Consider the following 14,136-nt stretch of genomic DNA (forward strand, 5'->3'; position numbering starts at 1 on the left):
CTGGTAATTTTTGTTTGTGGTTTGGTTTGTGACAGTTAAACTCCAACCTCTGCCCTCCATCTTCAAATATCCATCTTCCCTCTGTATAGCTCTGTCCAAACTTCTCTCTTTTAAGAACCCGGTCATGGGATTAGAGCTCATCCTAATCCAGTAGGACCTCATCCTAAACTGATTACATTTAAAAGACCTTATTTCCCATGAGTAAGGTCACATTCACAGGTACAGGGATTAGGACTTTAACGTCTTCCATAGGAACACAGTTCAACCTACATCATCTTTATTATGCAATGCTTTTCAATGTTGTGATTTATATTTGTCTGTATTAAGAGCATAAATATTGTATTATATGTGTGGCCTCAGTATGCTGTTACAGTCCTTTTATTTTTAATCTTTCTGCTTTGGATTTATCACACACATACAGTACTGTTTTGCTTGTGCTTTGTAATACAGCCTGAGACTCTTTCCTTTCAATAAGTGTATCCCATTTATATTATAATATATTATTTATATTCATTCCAGCATCATATTTTATGATATGTTTCCCCTTTTATTGCTTTATTTTTTCTGTGTTCTGTATATTTCTTTGCTTTGTTGTGCGTGACTTGGGTAGCATACTATGTTTTGGAAATTTTCTTTTCTCTTTTGGGTCATTTTAATGTTTTATTTTATTTCTAAAACATTGCTTTGTACACTTGATCTCCTATTTTGTAGACACTAGAAACAATGATGGATTGATATATCGAATTCCTTTTTTCCAACACCAGTTTAGTAGGTATTGCTATAATCATTAGTTCTTCTAATGCTTACTCTATGCCTTAAACTATACTCAAATACCAAGTGTTACCAGCTATAAACCCATTAGAGAAATGGACAATTTGGGTCTGTAACAAAGTGCTGTGTTTTAAAGCACATGTCAGTAATTGTATATGAGAGTATACACTGTTATACACAAATTAAATGATCAAAGCACAACTTTTCAACATTCAAAACAGAATAAACTTCCCAGCAAAAGCAGTACCTTGATGACATTTTTAACCTTAGTATTCCTCTTCCTTTTCACTCTTTCTTTCAACAGAATCCACATCAACCTCTTCAGAATCCTTTGTCAATGGCAGCCATGTCTTCATGAGCCTTAAAAAACTCCTTCCTCCATGCTCTCAACCACATACCAATGAACAAAGGCACATTTAGCATACATCAGGTCAAATCTGTGGTCCAGGTGAGCCCAGGCCTCAGCAATGGCTATGGCTTTGCCCAGCATGCACACAGCTCACTCTCCAGACCTTGGTACTTGGTCAGGTCTCTAAGTACCACAGTGGGAGGCTGTTATTTAATGCTGACTTTGAAGTCAGTGGAGCACAAGCCTACAAACTGGATGGTATGCATGGTCTTGATGGTGACAGTGGCAGCACTGACATCTCTGGGAACCACACTGCCATGGTACAACAGGCAGCAAGCCATGTATTTACCATGGCAAGAGTCAAATTTTGCCATCTGGTTGGCTGAGTCAAAGCATGTACTGGTAGGCTTTTCATGGTACAGAAAACTGTTCATGGTAGGCTTTCTCAGCAGAGATGACAGAAGCATATGTGGCCAGAGGGAATGGATACAGTGATAGGGTACCAGGGTGGTCTGGAATCCTGTCTGATCAGCATTCAGGGCTCCATCAAATCTGAGGGAAGCAGTGATGGAGAACACAATTTGACCTATCAACCTAATTCGGTTAGTATAGGCTAGGCATTCAATACTGAGGTTTCTATCACAGATGTCCTAGATGACCTTGTTGTCTACCATGAAGCCACAGAGTGCTTCAGGGTGGTGTGGGTAGTGAGGACAGAGTAATAGGGCTCAACAACAGCTGTGGAAATCTGGGGGTGGGGGAGCGCTGGGTAAATGGAGAACTCCAGCTTGGACTTCTCAACAAAGAAAGATTCCATCAGCAAGGAGGTGAACCTTGAACCAGCGCCCCCTCTAAAGCTGTGGAAAACCAAGAAGCCCTGAAGACCTGTGCACTGGTCAGCTAGTTTCCAAATTCAGTCCCAGACAAGGTCAATGATCTCCTTGCCAATGGTGTAGCACTCTTGGACATAGTTGCCGGCAGCATCTTCGTCACCTGTGATGAGCTGCTCAGGGTGGAAAAGCTGGCATTAAGTGGCAGTGCAAACTTCATCAATAGCTGTGGGTTCCAGGTCTACAAACACTGCACTGAGCACATGATTGCTAGCACCTGTCTCACTGAATAAGGTGTTGAAGGAGTCATCTCCCCCAATGGTCTTGTCAATTGGCAACTGACCCTTGGGATGGATGCCATCTGTGTTCCAGGCAACAGAGCTCCCAGGAGGCGTTGCCAATCTGGTTGCTGCTTTGGAGCTGCCAAGCAGATGGTGGAGAGAAAGAGGAGAGGTGGTTGCTTCTTACAGCAAGACTCAGGTGGTCAATAGAAGAGAATCTGCTAAGTGATACTTTTAAACTTCTGATTATAAAAGATGAAAAAAATCAATATTCTTACATAACTGTCTAATTTCCGTCCCAACTTTTACCAGTCACGTTGTTTCTTTGTTGTCATTCTATTCACATTATATACTGAAACTGATTCAAAGGGTTATTCTTTACTTAGTTTTAAAGTTAATTGCATTTTTATGCTCACTTCTGGTTTTTTGTTTTCTTTTGTTTATTTTTGCTACATATCTCTATTCAGTTGATGTTCAGCTGAGGTTTAATCCTTTAACAGTCTTTTCAGGGTAGATTTATAGGAAATAAATTCTCATAGTACCTGCAAGTATCTACTCTTGCCTTTCTATTGAAACAATTTGTCTAGATATAACGTTTTGCTCAACTTTATTTCCTGGATGATTGTGCATTTATCCAAACACTGTTTTTTAATGATGTATATTGTTGGGAACTTTAAGGATAGCCTGATATTTTTCCCTTATAAATTATCTGACTTTTGCCAGAATGCTCAAAGAATTATATACTTATCTTTAAAAGTCATAACTTTACTAGGTTGTATTTCAATTTTAAACATACCTTAAACTCGTTTTTCTTTAGTCATCATGTGTTTTCCAATCTTTACTTCTAGATTGTATTCTTAAATGGTATTTTAGAATATGTTTTCAGTTTCCACCTTGATAGGAGGTTTTTATTCAACGATACAAAATGTATACTGACACTCCTTTATCTGTTTTTGGTATCCTTTTTTTTTTTTTCCTTATTAAATCCATTATCAGTTTCTACTCTATGTGTTTACTTTCTTTAGCGTGTCTTGTCTTCTATATTTGTATTGTGTTTTAAAAAGTCCCTGAAGTCTCATTAGTTTGATTTTGTTTTGCTTTCAGATAGTGTCTTAATTTCTGAGATAGTTTTATTTTTCACTTATTTCCTGAGCTCTGCCAACTCAGTTTTCATCTGTTTCTGTTGGGCATAATTATAATTTCTTCCTAGAAATCATCTATGCATCAACTTACTTTTAATCTAGGATTGTTTCTTTAAATTTTTCTGGGTTCATAGCAATAACTTTGGTTGCAATATTTTGCAACTCATGGGATTTTGCCATCCCAATGGCAACATTTTTCTGAAGTATGTTCTCTTTTTGCCTTTTGCTTTTCTAGATCCATTCCTCCTTTTCTCTAACCTCCCCCACAACCTACGCCTGCTCCTTAAAATATCTTTATACAGATATTCCTTTTACAATATTGCTTACTTTTAATTAGATGAGTCTTAGTAGCAACCTGTGCATTTCAATCATTTGTTACAAAGTATTGCTATTTGGACCCCTCTGTATCTTTTAAACTTTTGCTGCATTCTGCTCCAAGAGTGATCCTCTCCTGGCACCCCATCAGATCCTTTCTTCCCATGGCACTCCTTCCTAACCATTTATGATTTTTGTGATTTGAAGTGTTCAGGTATCTATTAGTTTGTTTTTTGTTAGTGTCTTTTGTTTTCAGAGTTGTTCCAGATAAAAAAGAATAGAGGTATCCTCATTCTGCCACCCTATACATTATCTTATTGATGTTCTATGTCAAATGCCCAACACATATTACTGAGTACCTTCGCTGCTGATAGCAGAGCAGTAGGAAAAAAACAAAACCAACAAATGAACACAACTGACACATATCCCTTATCCCTGCCCCAATGAACTAAGAATAACTAATTAATACAAATAAATCAATCATTTAATTACATAGTGCCCTCTGCCCTGCATGTATTTCATTTGGCTTGCATAAAATATAATTTCAGTGGAGAAAATTTGCAAACACACCCATACAATGACTATTCTATCAAAAATACATTAATAACTTTCAAATTAATGTCCTTGAGTCTAATTTCACCCCCCCAATCCATCGTTGAAATAACAGCCAGAAATATATTATCATACCGTTTGTTTATCTGTGTAAAATACATTTAAAATAATTATCAAGGGGCGCCTGCGTGGCGCAGTCGGTTAAGCGTCCGACCTCAGCCAGGTAACGATCTCGCGGTCCGTGAGTTCGAGCCCCGCGTCAGACTCTGGGCTGATGGCTCAGAGCCTGGAGCCTGTTTCCGATTCTGTATCACCCTCTCTCTCTACCCCTCCCCCGTTCATGCTCTGTCTCTTTCTGTCCCAAAAATAAATAAACGTTGAAAAAAAAAATAAAATAAAATAATTATCAAAACTGTGTTATTTCTTCCTGAGGAAGAATAATAAAATAGAAGTGGAGGAGTAAATAAATAATGTTTTTTTTTTAAAAAGAAATATATTCAAGCATCTTATATTTAAGTGGTTGTAATATGTATCTTCTAGTTTTTTTTCATACCACGTATTAATGGACTTTATTGATGTGTCACCTGTAAAAGCTCCAGGATACAAAACCCTAGTTTAGATTTCCCTATGATGACTTCACAAATGTTTGTTTGCCTATTATTTTAATTTTACTGCCAGTTAAAGGGCTGGCTGGAATTCAGATTGTGAGTTGAACTACCTGGCCTCATCTAGAAATTTCCTTGTAGTTCCATGAACTCAGTTTTGCCATTGGCTGTCATGGGGATCAAGCCTGAACCAACCACCTGGGATGCAAGTAAATGTCTCTGGTAATTCAACCTTAGTAATGTCCTCTGCTTTTTTCCTTTTAAAGAACACTGGAGGTGACTTTTGTTTGTTTGCTTTTATTTTTGAAACTAGTACAGCACTAGTGATTCTTAAAATTCCTTTTCTAATAAAATTAAAAAGAAGAAAAAAGCATGGAAGTTATTTTTGACAGAGAATGAAGCTATTTGGAAGTATGCCCTGGAGAGAAGATGATAGAAAATTTCCCCCACACTAAACCTGAAATTTTTACATAAATTAACTTCAGGCAATTTAATTTTTTTTTCTGTTGACTTGCATTATCATCATGCTAGGCTAACAGGAGGCTAATAATAATGGTGGTGGGGTTTATTTTTTTATTTCATTTAAAATTTTTATTTATGTTTTTCATGTTTTTAAATAAGATTTTATTATTTTCAGTGCTAACAGTGTCTAATTATCATATTACATGCCATACAAACATTGTTTCATCCACTCTCACAATGAAAATAACCTCATTTTAGAGATTAAAAAAAGTCACAGCTTACAGGAAACAAATAACTTATTCAATGTTGTATAGTTACAGTTAGTAATGGCAGAACCAAAGTTCAAATCCAGGTTTGTCAAATACCCAACCCCACACTCCCAACCTTTACCTTATACCACCTCTGTTCTAGTCCCAGACATTGTCACTCTGGAAACTGGGAAAGCATATGAATGCTTGGGCCCCATTTCTAGCATTTCTGACTTGGCAGGATGGGGAGGGAGCCCATTTGTCTGTGACCTCCAGGTAATTCTCTTCTGTATCACTGCTTTAGGAAATAGCTTTATTGAACTAAACACTATAATTTAAAAAGTTTCATATTGTTTCTACACATGAGTTCATTTTTCAACTAAGTTTAAAATAGTCTTTAAAATATAAGACAAGACAAATTTTAAAAATCTCAAAAAAAAAATTCCCTTTAACCTCACCACTCAAAGACAGCTATTTTTCATATTTTGATATGTTTTCTTCTTTTTAGGTATAAGTATATATTTTTTATTGTTTCTTTTATGCCATCTACAATAATGTTCTAGATAAGACATTTTTGATTTCTGTATTTAATGTTGTAGTATAAGTAGTTGTATGATAACTATGGTCCTTATAAAGCTTGCATCAGTCAGGGTTTTCTAGTTGTTAAGAAAACATGAATCCAATTGGAATTGGTTTTTATAAAAGTGAGAATATATTGGTTAACGTACTATACCACAGAAAGAACAGAAACTGATTCAGTGACAAAACACCATCAGATTTGCTGTCTTTGTTTTTTGTTATTTTCTCTTCCCCCTGAATTTTGCTCACACTGCTTCTTGCTATGTTTTGAATTTGCCTCTCAGACTTCCTATTCCCATGATTTCCATGTCGTCAGAACTACAGGCTCCCATCTTAAGAGCTCAATGCTCAAAACAGAAATTTCCTGTGCTTATTTTGATATGGAAACCTATTTTGGCCTTTGTCTCGGGTCAGGCGTCCATCTCTTAGGCCAGCTGGCATAATCAGTAAAAGTAAAGTTTTATGATTCACGTAACTTGGTCCCGTGCCTACTTTTGAAGCTGGGAGATAACGTTCTACAACATAACCACAAAATGGAGGTCAACTTACTGTTTAACTTTTTCCACATGGAAAATATATATATGTTGCCAGAAATAAAATTGATAAACCAAAGTTTAAGGATTTGATATAGTTTTCTTAATTGCTTACAACAAATGTTTTACTAATTTACATTGCTACAATCACTGCTTAAAAGCACCACGTTTACCATATACATGGTAATTACATTAACAGCTTAATGTAAATCATCTGGGTATATGTACCACAAAAATAATTTCTAGTCATTAGGGCAGACAAAATATTTAAAAGACTACGTAGTTTAGTTATTAGATGATTCCCATGTGTATTTTGTTTATGGATTTTTACATACATGATTATTTTTCCTGAAATTTAAAAACTAAAGGTATATGAATTATTCATGAGTGACATTATTTCATCTAGCTTAAGCAAAGTTCAATTGTGTAGTAGAAAATTGTTTCTCAAATTTTAAGCATTTTGTGTTATTTATCTTGTAGTATGTTTTATGTTACAGTATGACTTTGTGTCATATGTGACAATGTATATAACCCAGACAAAGATGACTACACAAAAGAGTTGAGTCTGCTAGAAAAAAAAAGATATAAGAATATAAAGGCACTTGGTAAAATTCAGATAAATTAAAAATATCAACAGATGCTCACACTGTCAAAAACAAACAACAAAAATGTAATTTTTCTGTTCTGCCATAAATTTGTTAGGAGTCTGTGTTACCTAACTTACATATAGTGCTCATAGGAAATTATGTAATATACATATCTAACACGTAGATCAATATCTGTATATTAATAACCAAAGTAACTAGGGCTGTGGGAAATTTGGGGGATACAGGAAAATTCAAGATAGACCTAGTGCAGTAAACAAAAGCAAATTAAAATATATGTGGAAATCGTGGTACAGGAACAAAAGAACTGACTTCAAAAAAGCTTTCATTCTCCAAATGTTAGCAATGAAAAACATTAAGTATTTAATTATTATAATCAACTGAAAATCAATCAAAGCTGTATAAAGCTTCTATGATAATGCACAAGAGAAAATAGTTTCAAATGTAACACACACAAGTTTCCAAGAATTTTCACACACACTTAAATTGCAACTAAATTACATGAGTTCTACACCCAGGTTGTTTTGGTCAAAACTTAAGTTGGCAGTTAAAGATGGCTTAGTTTCAAAATCATAGAATTCAAAATATAAATAAAGAAGTTATAAATGATGAAATAACAGTGTACTGAAATACCACAGCAGTTGGTATTTAAAAAAAATTTTAATGTTTATTTTTCAGAGAGAGAGAGCGAGAGAGAGAGCACACGAGAGAACATGAACGGGGGAGGGGCAGAGAGAGAAGGAAAAAAAAAAATCTGAAGGAGGCTCCAGGCTCTGAGCTGTCAGCACAGAGCCCAACACAGGCCTCGAACTCACAAACAGTGAGATCATGACCTGATTAGAAATCGGATGATTAATCAACTGAGCCACTCAGGTACCCCAATAGCATTTGATATTTTAAATAAAAACTCATAGATGTCATTCACAAATAAGTAATCTTAACATGAAGATTAAAAATTGCTGAACAACCATCAATAGAAAAATACACAACAAAACACTAAAATTAACTGGGAAATAAGTTATTTATACAAATGTGTGTACACACACACATTGCTTCAGGATGTTTCTTCAGCACTACTAATTCCTACAAACTTTTTAAAACAGACAGTTATTTAAAGATGGATAAGGGTCATACTGGATTACATCATCCACTGAAAATAGTCAAAGTGCCCAAATCCAGTGGGTGCACTGAACCTGACTACGAGAGGGTTGGGGGATGAGGAGCTCATACCAAAAGAACTGAAATAATAAATTATATATTAATACTCATCAAAATATTAAAATTATATTTGTAAGATTTAGTGAAAACTAAAAAGACTAAAAATCATAATGTTATGTCTAAAGGTTGTGTACACTTATAATTTCATGATTCAAGAAACATCTCTCAGCTTATAAAATCTTCTAATCTGGATAAAATTTAAGTAAAGCATCTTATTTGCCAATATATAACTTCTAAAAAATGGAATATCACTAAAATTAAAAATGAAACAATCCAGAAATCAGGAAATAGATTTTACAACTTATAAATAAAACTGAAACTTAGAAATTCCTGCCTATAAGGGGCACCTAGGTGTCTCAATATCTTGAGCGTCTGACTCTTGGACTGTTGATTTCAGCTCAAGTCATGATCTCATGGTCTTGAGATGGAGCCCCTGGTCGGGCCCCATGGGGCCCAACATGGAGATTTGCTTCTTAAGATTCTCTCTCTGCCCTTTCCCTCTGACCCTCCCTTGCTTGTGCATGCTCTCTTTCTGTCTGTCTCTCTCAAAAAACAAAAACAATGACAAAAAAATATTGTGGCCTACAAATTGTAATTGATAGAAAACTTTAAATTCTAGTGACTTTTACATTGTAACACTGTGGTCCTCTCTGGATTGTTACCACCAAACTCAAAGCATACAATGAATCAGCACCAGGTATCCGTATTTATTTTGCCTTCAGTAGGTCAAGGAAAATATTAATTTTTAATACCTCAACTCTCTCTTTTCAATAATGAGGGGGAAAAAAAAGATTGTTCCTGAAGACCATCGGAAAGACTTCCCTTTAAAAAACTAATTTATTAGCCTTGTCAAAAGTAGTTTCAGCTGGAGGGCGCTGAAAAATAAAAGGGGAGAGATGAGCATACATAGCAGATATAGAAAACATTTTCAAACATTTTTATTACAAATCAAAACAAAGAAAAGGGGTAACAGTTGAAAGATGTTTCAGGGTTTAAGATGGGATTTATTTTTAAATATGAGAGGTAGTTTTGGGGCGCCTGGGTGGCGCAGTCGGTTAAGCGTCCGACTTCAGCCAGGTCACGATCTTGCAGTCCGGGAGTTCGAGCCCCGCGTCGGGCTCTGGGCTGATGGCTCAGAGCCTGGAGCCTGTTTCCGATTCTGTGTCTCCCTCTCTCTCTGCCCCTACCCCGTTCGTGCTCTGTCTCTCTCTGTCCCAAAAATAAATAAAAACGTTGAAAAAAAAATTAAAAAAAAATTTAAAAAAAATAAATAAATAAATATGAGAGGTAGTTTTGTATGATTCTATGTTGATGGGAGTGAAAAAGGAATAAAGAATGAGAGTTTCTGTGAATGAGCTTTCTCATTCTGTGAATGAGCTTTCTGTGAATAAGCACAATGGACTGGAGCAATGTATTAATGTTGGCTGTACTTGGGGACAAAGCAAAATCCATTCATTATAACAGGAGGGGAGACAGGTTCAGGAGCAGATCTGGGAAAGGGATGGTGAGGAAGAAGTGGAGGAAGGGACAAAGAAGATGGAATAAAATGACTATTTCTCTATAAAAATGAGTCAGAGAAGGAGAAAGAAGATACAAAATTGTCCTCTGAGAGAGCAGGAGACCATCAGAAAAATGTTAGCTAAAGACCCAGTTGAGATCTGTGGGTAGAAATGTAAATGGCATCAATCAGCCAAGTCATTCGCTCCCTCAGATGTTTAGCAGCACAAGCAGAAATCTAGAAGCAGTGAGGGTTGAAATCTTGCTGAGTGAATACAACAGAGAAAGAGGGGTACAAGGGAACTGTGGGTGTGTACAAACAAATGTTTATCTGAAAGACCATGAAATCTGTACTGGAAAGGAAAGGGGCAAGAAAAGTATGAGAAGCAACTGATAAAACCTCTGATGAAACATTTTGCTGGTAGAGCAGGTACCGTAGACAGATTACTGCCCTTAACCAACAACAACAACAAAAAAACAACAACAGAAAAACAAAAAAACCAAAAAAGAACCAGCAATGGCTTTGAGAGGGTGACACATGGTCCAGCCATCAGTTGGAGGCAAGTTGGATATTCATCCCACTTCTAGATCCTGTGCTATGAAACATCAAGGGGGACAAACAGGCTCCAGTGTAGAGGACTACGGAGAAAGGAGAGAGACCCAGGGACAGCAGATTTCAGTTGGAGTAAATGTAACTGGCAAAACAGGCAAGTTTGTCAATGACAGATTGTGAGTGCCAATGGGCACAGGGGAAGGACCATGCGGCTATAGAGGTGTGGAAGATTGAATCTGAAAAACAGTATTAACAGCTTACAACTTACGAATTTACTCAAGGAAGTTGCATCAGGAATGGTGCATACTTCTCTTACACACATAAATTCCCCTTTATGCAACAAATGCAATGAGGAATAAACCTTTCCAGGCTTCTGGGAGAATTCTGGGTTCACAAACACTGTCACTTTACAGTTTAAATAATGGTACCAAGGAACAGAGAAGAACCTGCCTAGTGGAGCCGCCTTAAATGGACTAATGTTGAATGTCATGACCACTTATCTATGAACCAACAGAATGATTTTTAAAAAGTCCCAAATTCCCTCCCAGACACAAATGACTATTATGGTGAGCAAAATATGATTCTACTTAGGCAAAGAGAGATTCAGACCAGAGAGAGACAGAGAGACAGAGAGAGAGACAGAGAGAGAGACAGAGTTGGGGGCAGGGGGAGAAAGGATATGTGTGTGTGGTAAAGGAATCTCACAGAGGATCAAACAAGCATTACTTTGAGTAAACAACAAAGGTATATGTAACAACCTTTTGGTATTCTCTTAGCCTTTGTTTCCTGCATTTTAAAGTTTTTGTTTAAATTCTAGTTAGTTAACATACAATGTAACACTGGTTTCAGGAGTAGAATTTAGTGATTCCTAACTTACATATAACCAGGTGCACCTCCCAACAAGTGCCCTCCTAATATACCATCGCCCATTTAGCCCGTCTCAAACCCAACTCCCCTGCATCAACTGCATTTTGTTCTCTAGTTAAGAGTCTCTCATGGTTTCCCTCCCTCTCTTTTTACCCCTTCCTCTATGTTCATCTGTTTTGTTTCTTAAATTCCACGTATAAGTGAAATCATATGGTATTTGTCTTTCTCTGGCTGACTTATTTCACTTAGCATAATATATTTTAGCTTCATCCACATCATTGTAAAAGGCAAGATTTCATTCTTTTTGATGGCTGAGCAGTATTACATTGTGTGTGTGTATACATTTACATAAGTATATGGATATATACTTTATCCATTCTTTATCCATTCATCAGTCGATGGATATTTGGGCTCTTTCCATAGTTTGGCTATTGTTGATAATTCTGCTATAAACATCTACATTTTGAATCTGTATTTTTGTATCCTTTGGGTAAATACTGAGTAATACAATTGCTGAGTCATAGGATAGTTCTATTTTTAGTTTTTCTGAGGAATCTCCATACTGTTTTCCAGAATGGCTACACCAGTTTGCATTCCCACCAAAAGTGCAAGGTTTCCCTTTCTCCACATCCTCGCTAACATCTGTTGTTTCTTGTAGTCTCAATTTTAGCCATTCAGACAGATGTGAGGTGGTATCTTATTGTGGTTTTGATCTGTATTTCCCTGATGATGAGCGATGCTGAGCATCTTTTCAAGTGTCTGTTAGCCATCTGGATGTCTTCTTTGGAAAAATGTCTATCCACAACTTCTGCCCATTTCTGCAATGGATTATTTATTATTTTTTGGGGGGGGGGTTGAATTTTGTAAGTTCTGTATAGATTTTGGATACTAACCCTTTATCAGATATGCCATTTGCAAATATCTTCTCCCATTCCATCTGTTGCCTTTCGGTTTTGTTGATTGTTTCCTTAGTGATGCAGAAGCTTTTTATCTTGATGAAGTCCCGATAGTTCATTTTTGCTTTTGTTTCCCTTGCCTAAAGAGATGTGCTAGTAAGATGTGCTATAGCCAAGGTCAACAAGGTTACTGCCTGTGCTCTCCTCTAGAATTTTAATGGACTCCTGTCTCACATTTAGGTATGTCATCCATTTTGAATTTACTTTTGTGTATGGTCCAAGAAAGTGGTCCAGTTTGGGGCAACTGGGTGGCTCAGTAGGTTAAGCATCTGACTTTGGCTCAGGTCATGATCTCACAGTTCCATGAGTTCGAGCCCTGCGTTAGGCTCTGTGCTGACAGCTCAGAGCTTGGAGTCTGCTTCAGATTCTGCGTGCTCCCCTTTCTCTCTGTGCCTCCCCTGCTCACACTCTGTGTGTGTCTCTCTCTCAAAAATAAACATTTAAAAAAAAGTGGTTCAGTTTTTCTTTGCATGTCAATGTCCAGTTTTCCCAACACCATTTTTTGAAGAGACTGTCTTTTTTTCCATTGGATATTCTTTGCTGCTTTGTTGAAGATTAGTTGACCATATAGTTGTGGGTCCATTTCTGGGTTTTCTATTCTGTTTCACTGATCTAAGTGTCTGTTTTTGTGCCAGAAGCATATTGTCTTGATGCCTACAGCTTTGTAATATAGCTTTAAGTCTGGAACCATGGTGTCTCCAGCTTTATCTTTCTTTTTCAAGACTGCTTTGGCTATTTAGGGTCTTTTATCATTCCAAACAAATTTTAGGATCGTTTGCTCTGGTTCTATGAAAAATTCTTTGACAGGGATTGCAATAAAAGTGTAAACTGCTTTGGGTAGTACAAATTTTTAACAATATTTGGTCTTCCAATCCATGAGCATGAAATGTTTTCCATTTCTTTGTGTCATCTTCAATTTCTCTCATCAGTGTTCCATGGTTTTCAGAGTATACATCTTTTACCTCTTTGGTTAGGTTTATTCCTAGCATCTTATGGTTTTTGGTGTAATTGTAAATGGGATCTATTCCTTGATTTCTCTTTCTGCTGCTTCATTACGGGTGTATAGAAATGCAACAGATTTCTGTATGTTGATTTTGTATCCTGCAAGCATGCTGAATTCATGTATCAGTTGTAGCAATTTTTTGGTGTAGTCTTTCAGGTTTTCTACATAGATATCATGTCATCTATGAATAGTTAAAGTTTGACCTTTTCCTTGTTGGTCTGGATGCCTTTTATTTCTCTTTGTAGTCTGACTGCTGAGGCTAAGACTTCTGGTACTGTATTAAGTAACAATGGTGGGATTGGACATCCTGGTCTGGTTCCTGACCTTAGAGGAAAAGCTCTCAGTTTTTCCCCATTGAGGATGATATTAGCTGTGGGTCTTTCACATATAGCCTTATGATGTTGAAGTATGTTCCATCTAGCCCTACTTTGTTGAGGGTTTTTATCAAGAATGTATGCTGTAATTTGCCAAATGCTTTTTCTGCATCTATTGACAGGATCATATGGTTCTTATCCTTTCTTTTATTAAAGTGGTATATCACATTGTTTGCGAATATCCCCTATAGCCCAGGAATAAAACCCACTTGATAGTGGTGAATAATTCCTTTAAGGCACTGTTGGATTCAATTTGCCAGTATCTTGTTGAGAATTTTTGCACCCATGTTCATCAGGGATATTGGCCTACATTTTTTTTCAGTGGGGTCTTTTTCTGGTTTTGGAATCAAGGCAATGCTGGCCTCATAGAAGGAGTTTGAACATTTTCCTTTCATT

At 36.6% G+C, this 14,136-nt stretch overlaps 1 pseudogene; it reads right to left on the bottom strand.

Annotated features, from left to right (window-relative positions):
* Positions 1 to 1,037: 1,037 nt before the first annotated feature.
* LOC112857844 (tubulin alpha-1A chain pseudogene) lies at positions 1,038 to 11,470 on the bottom strand (annotated as a pseudogene).
* Positions 11,471 to 14,136: the final 2,666 nt, after the last annotated feature.

Source organism: Puma concolor, chromosome A2 (genome assembly GCF_028749965.1).
Source record: "Puma concolor isolate L17-30 chromosome A2, mPumCon1.1.hap2, whole genome shotgun sequence".
In the NCBI taxonomy this organism is placed as follows: Eukaryota; Metazoa; Chordata; class Mammalia; order Carnivora; family Felidae; genus Puma; species Puma concolor.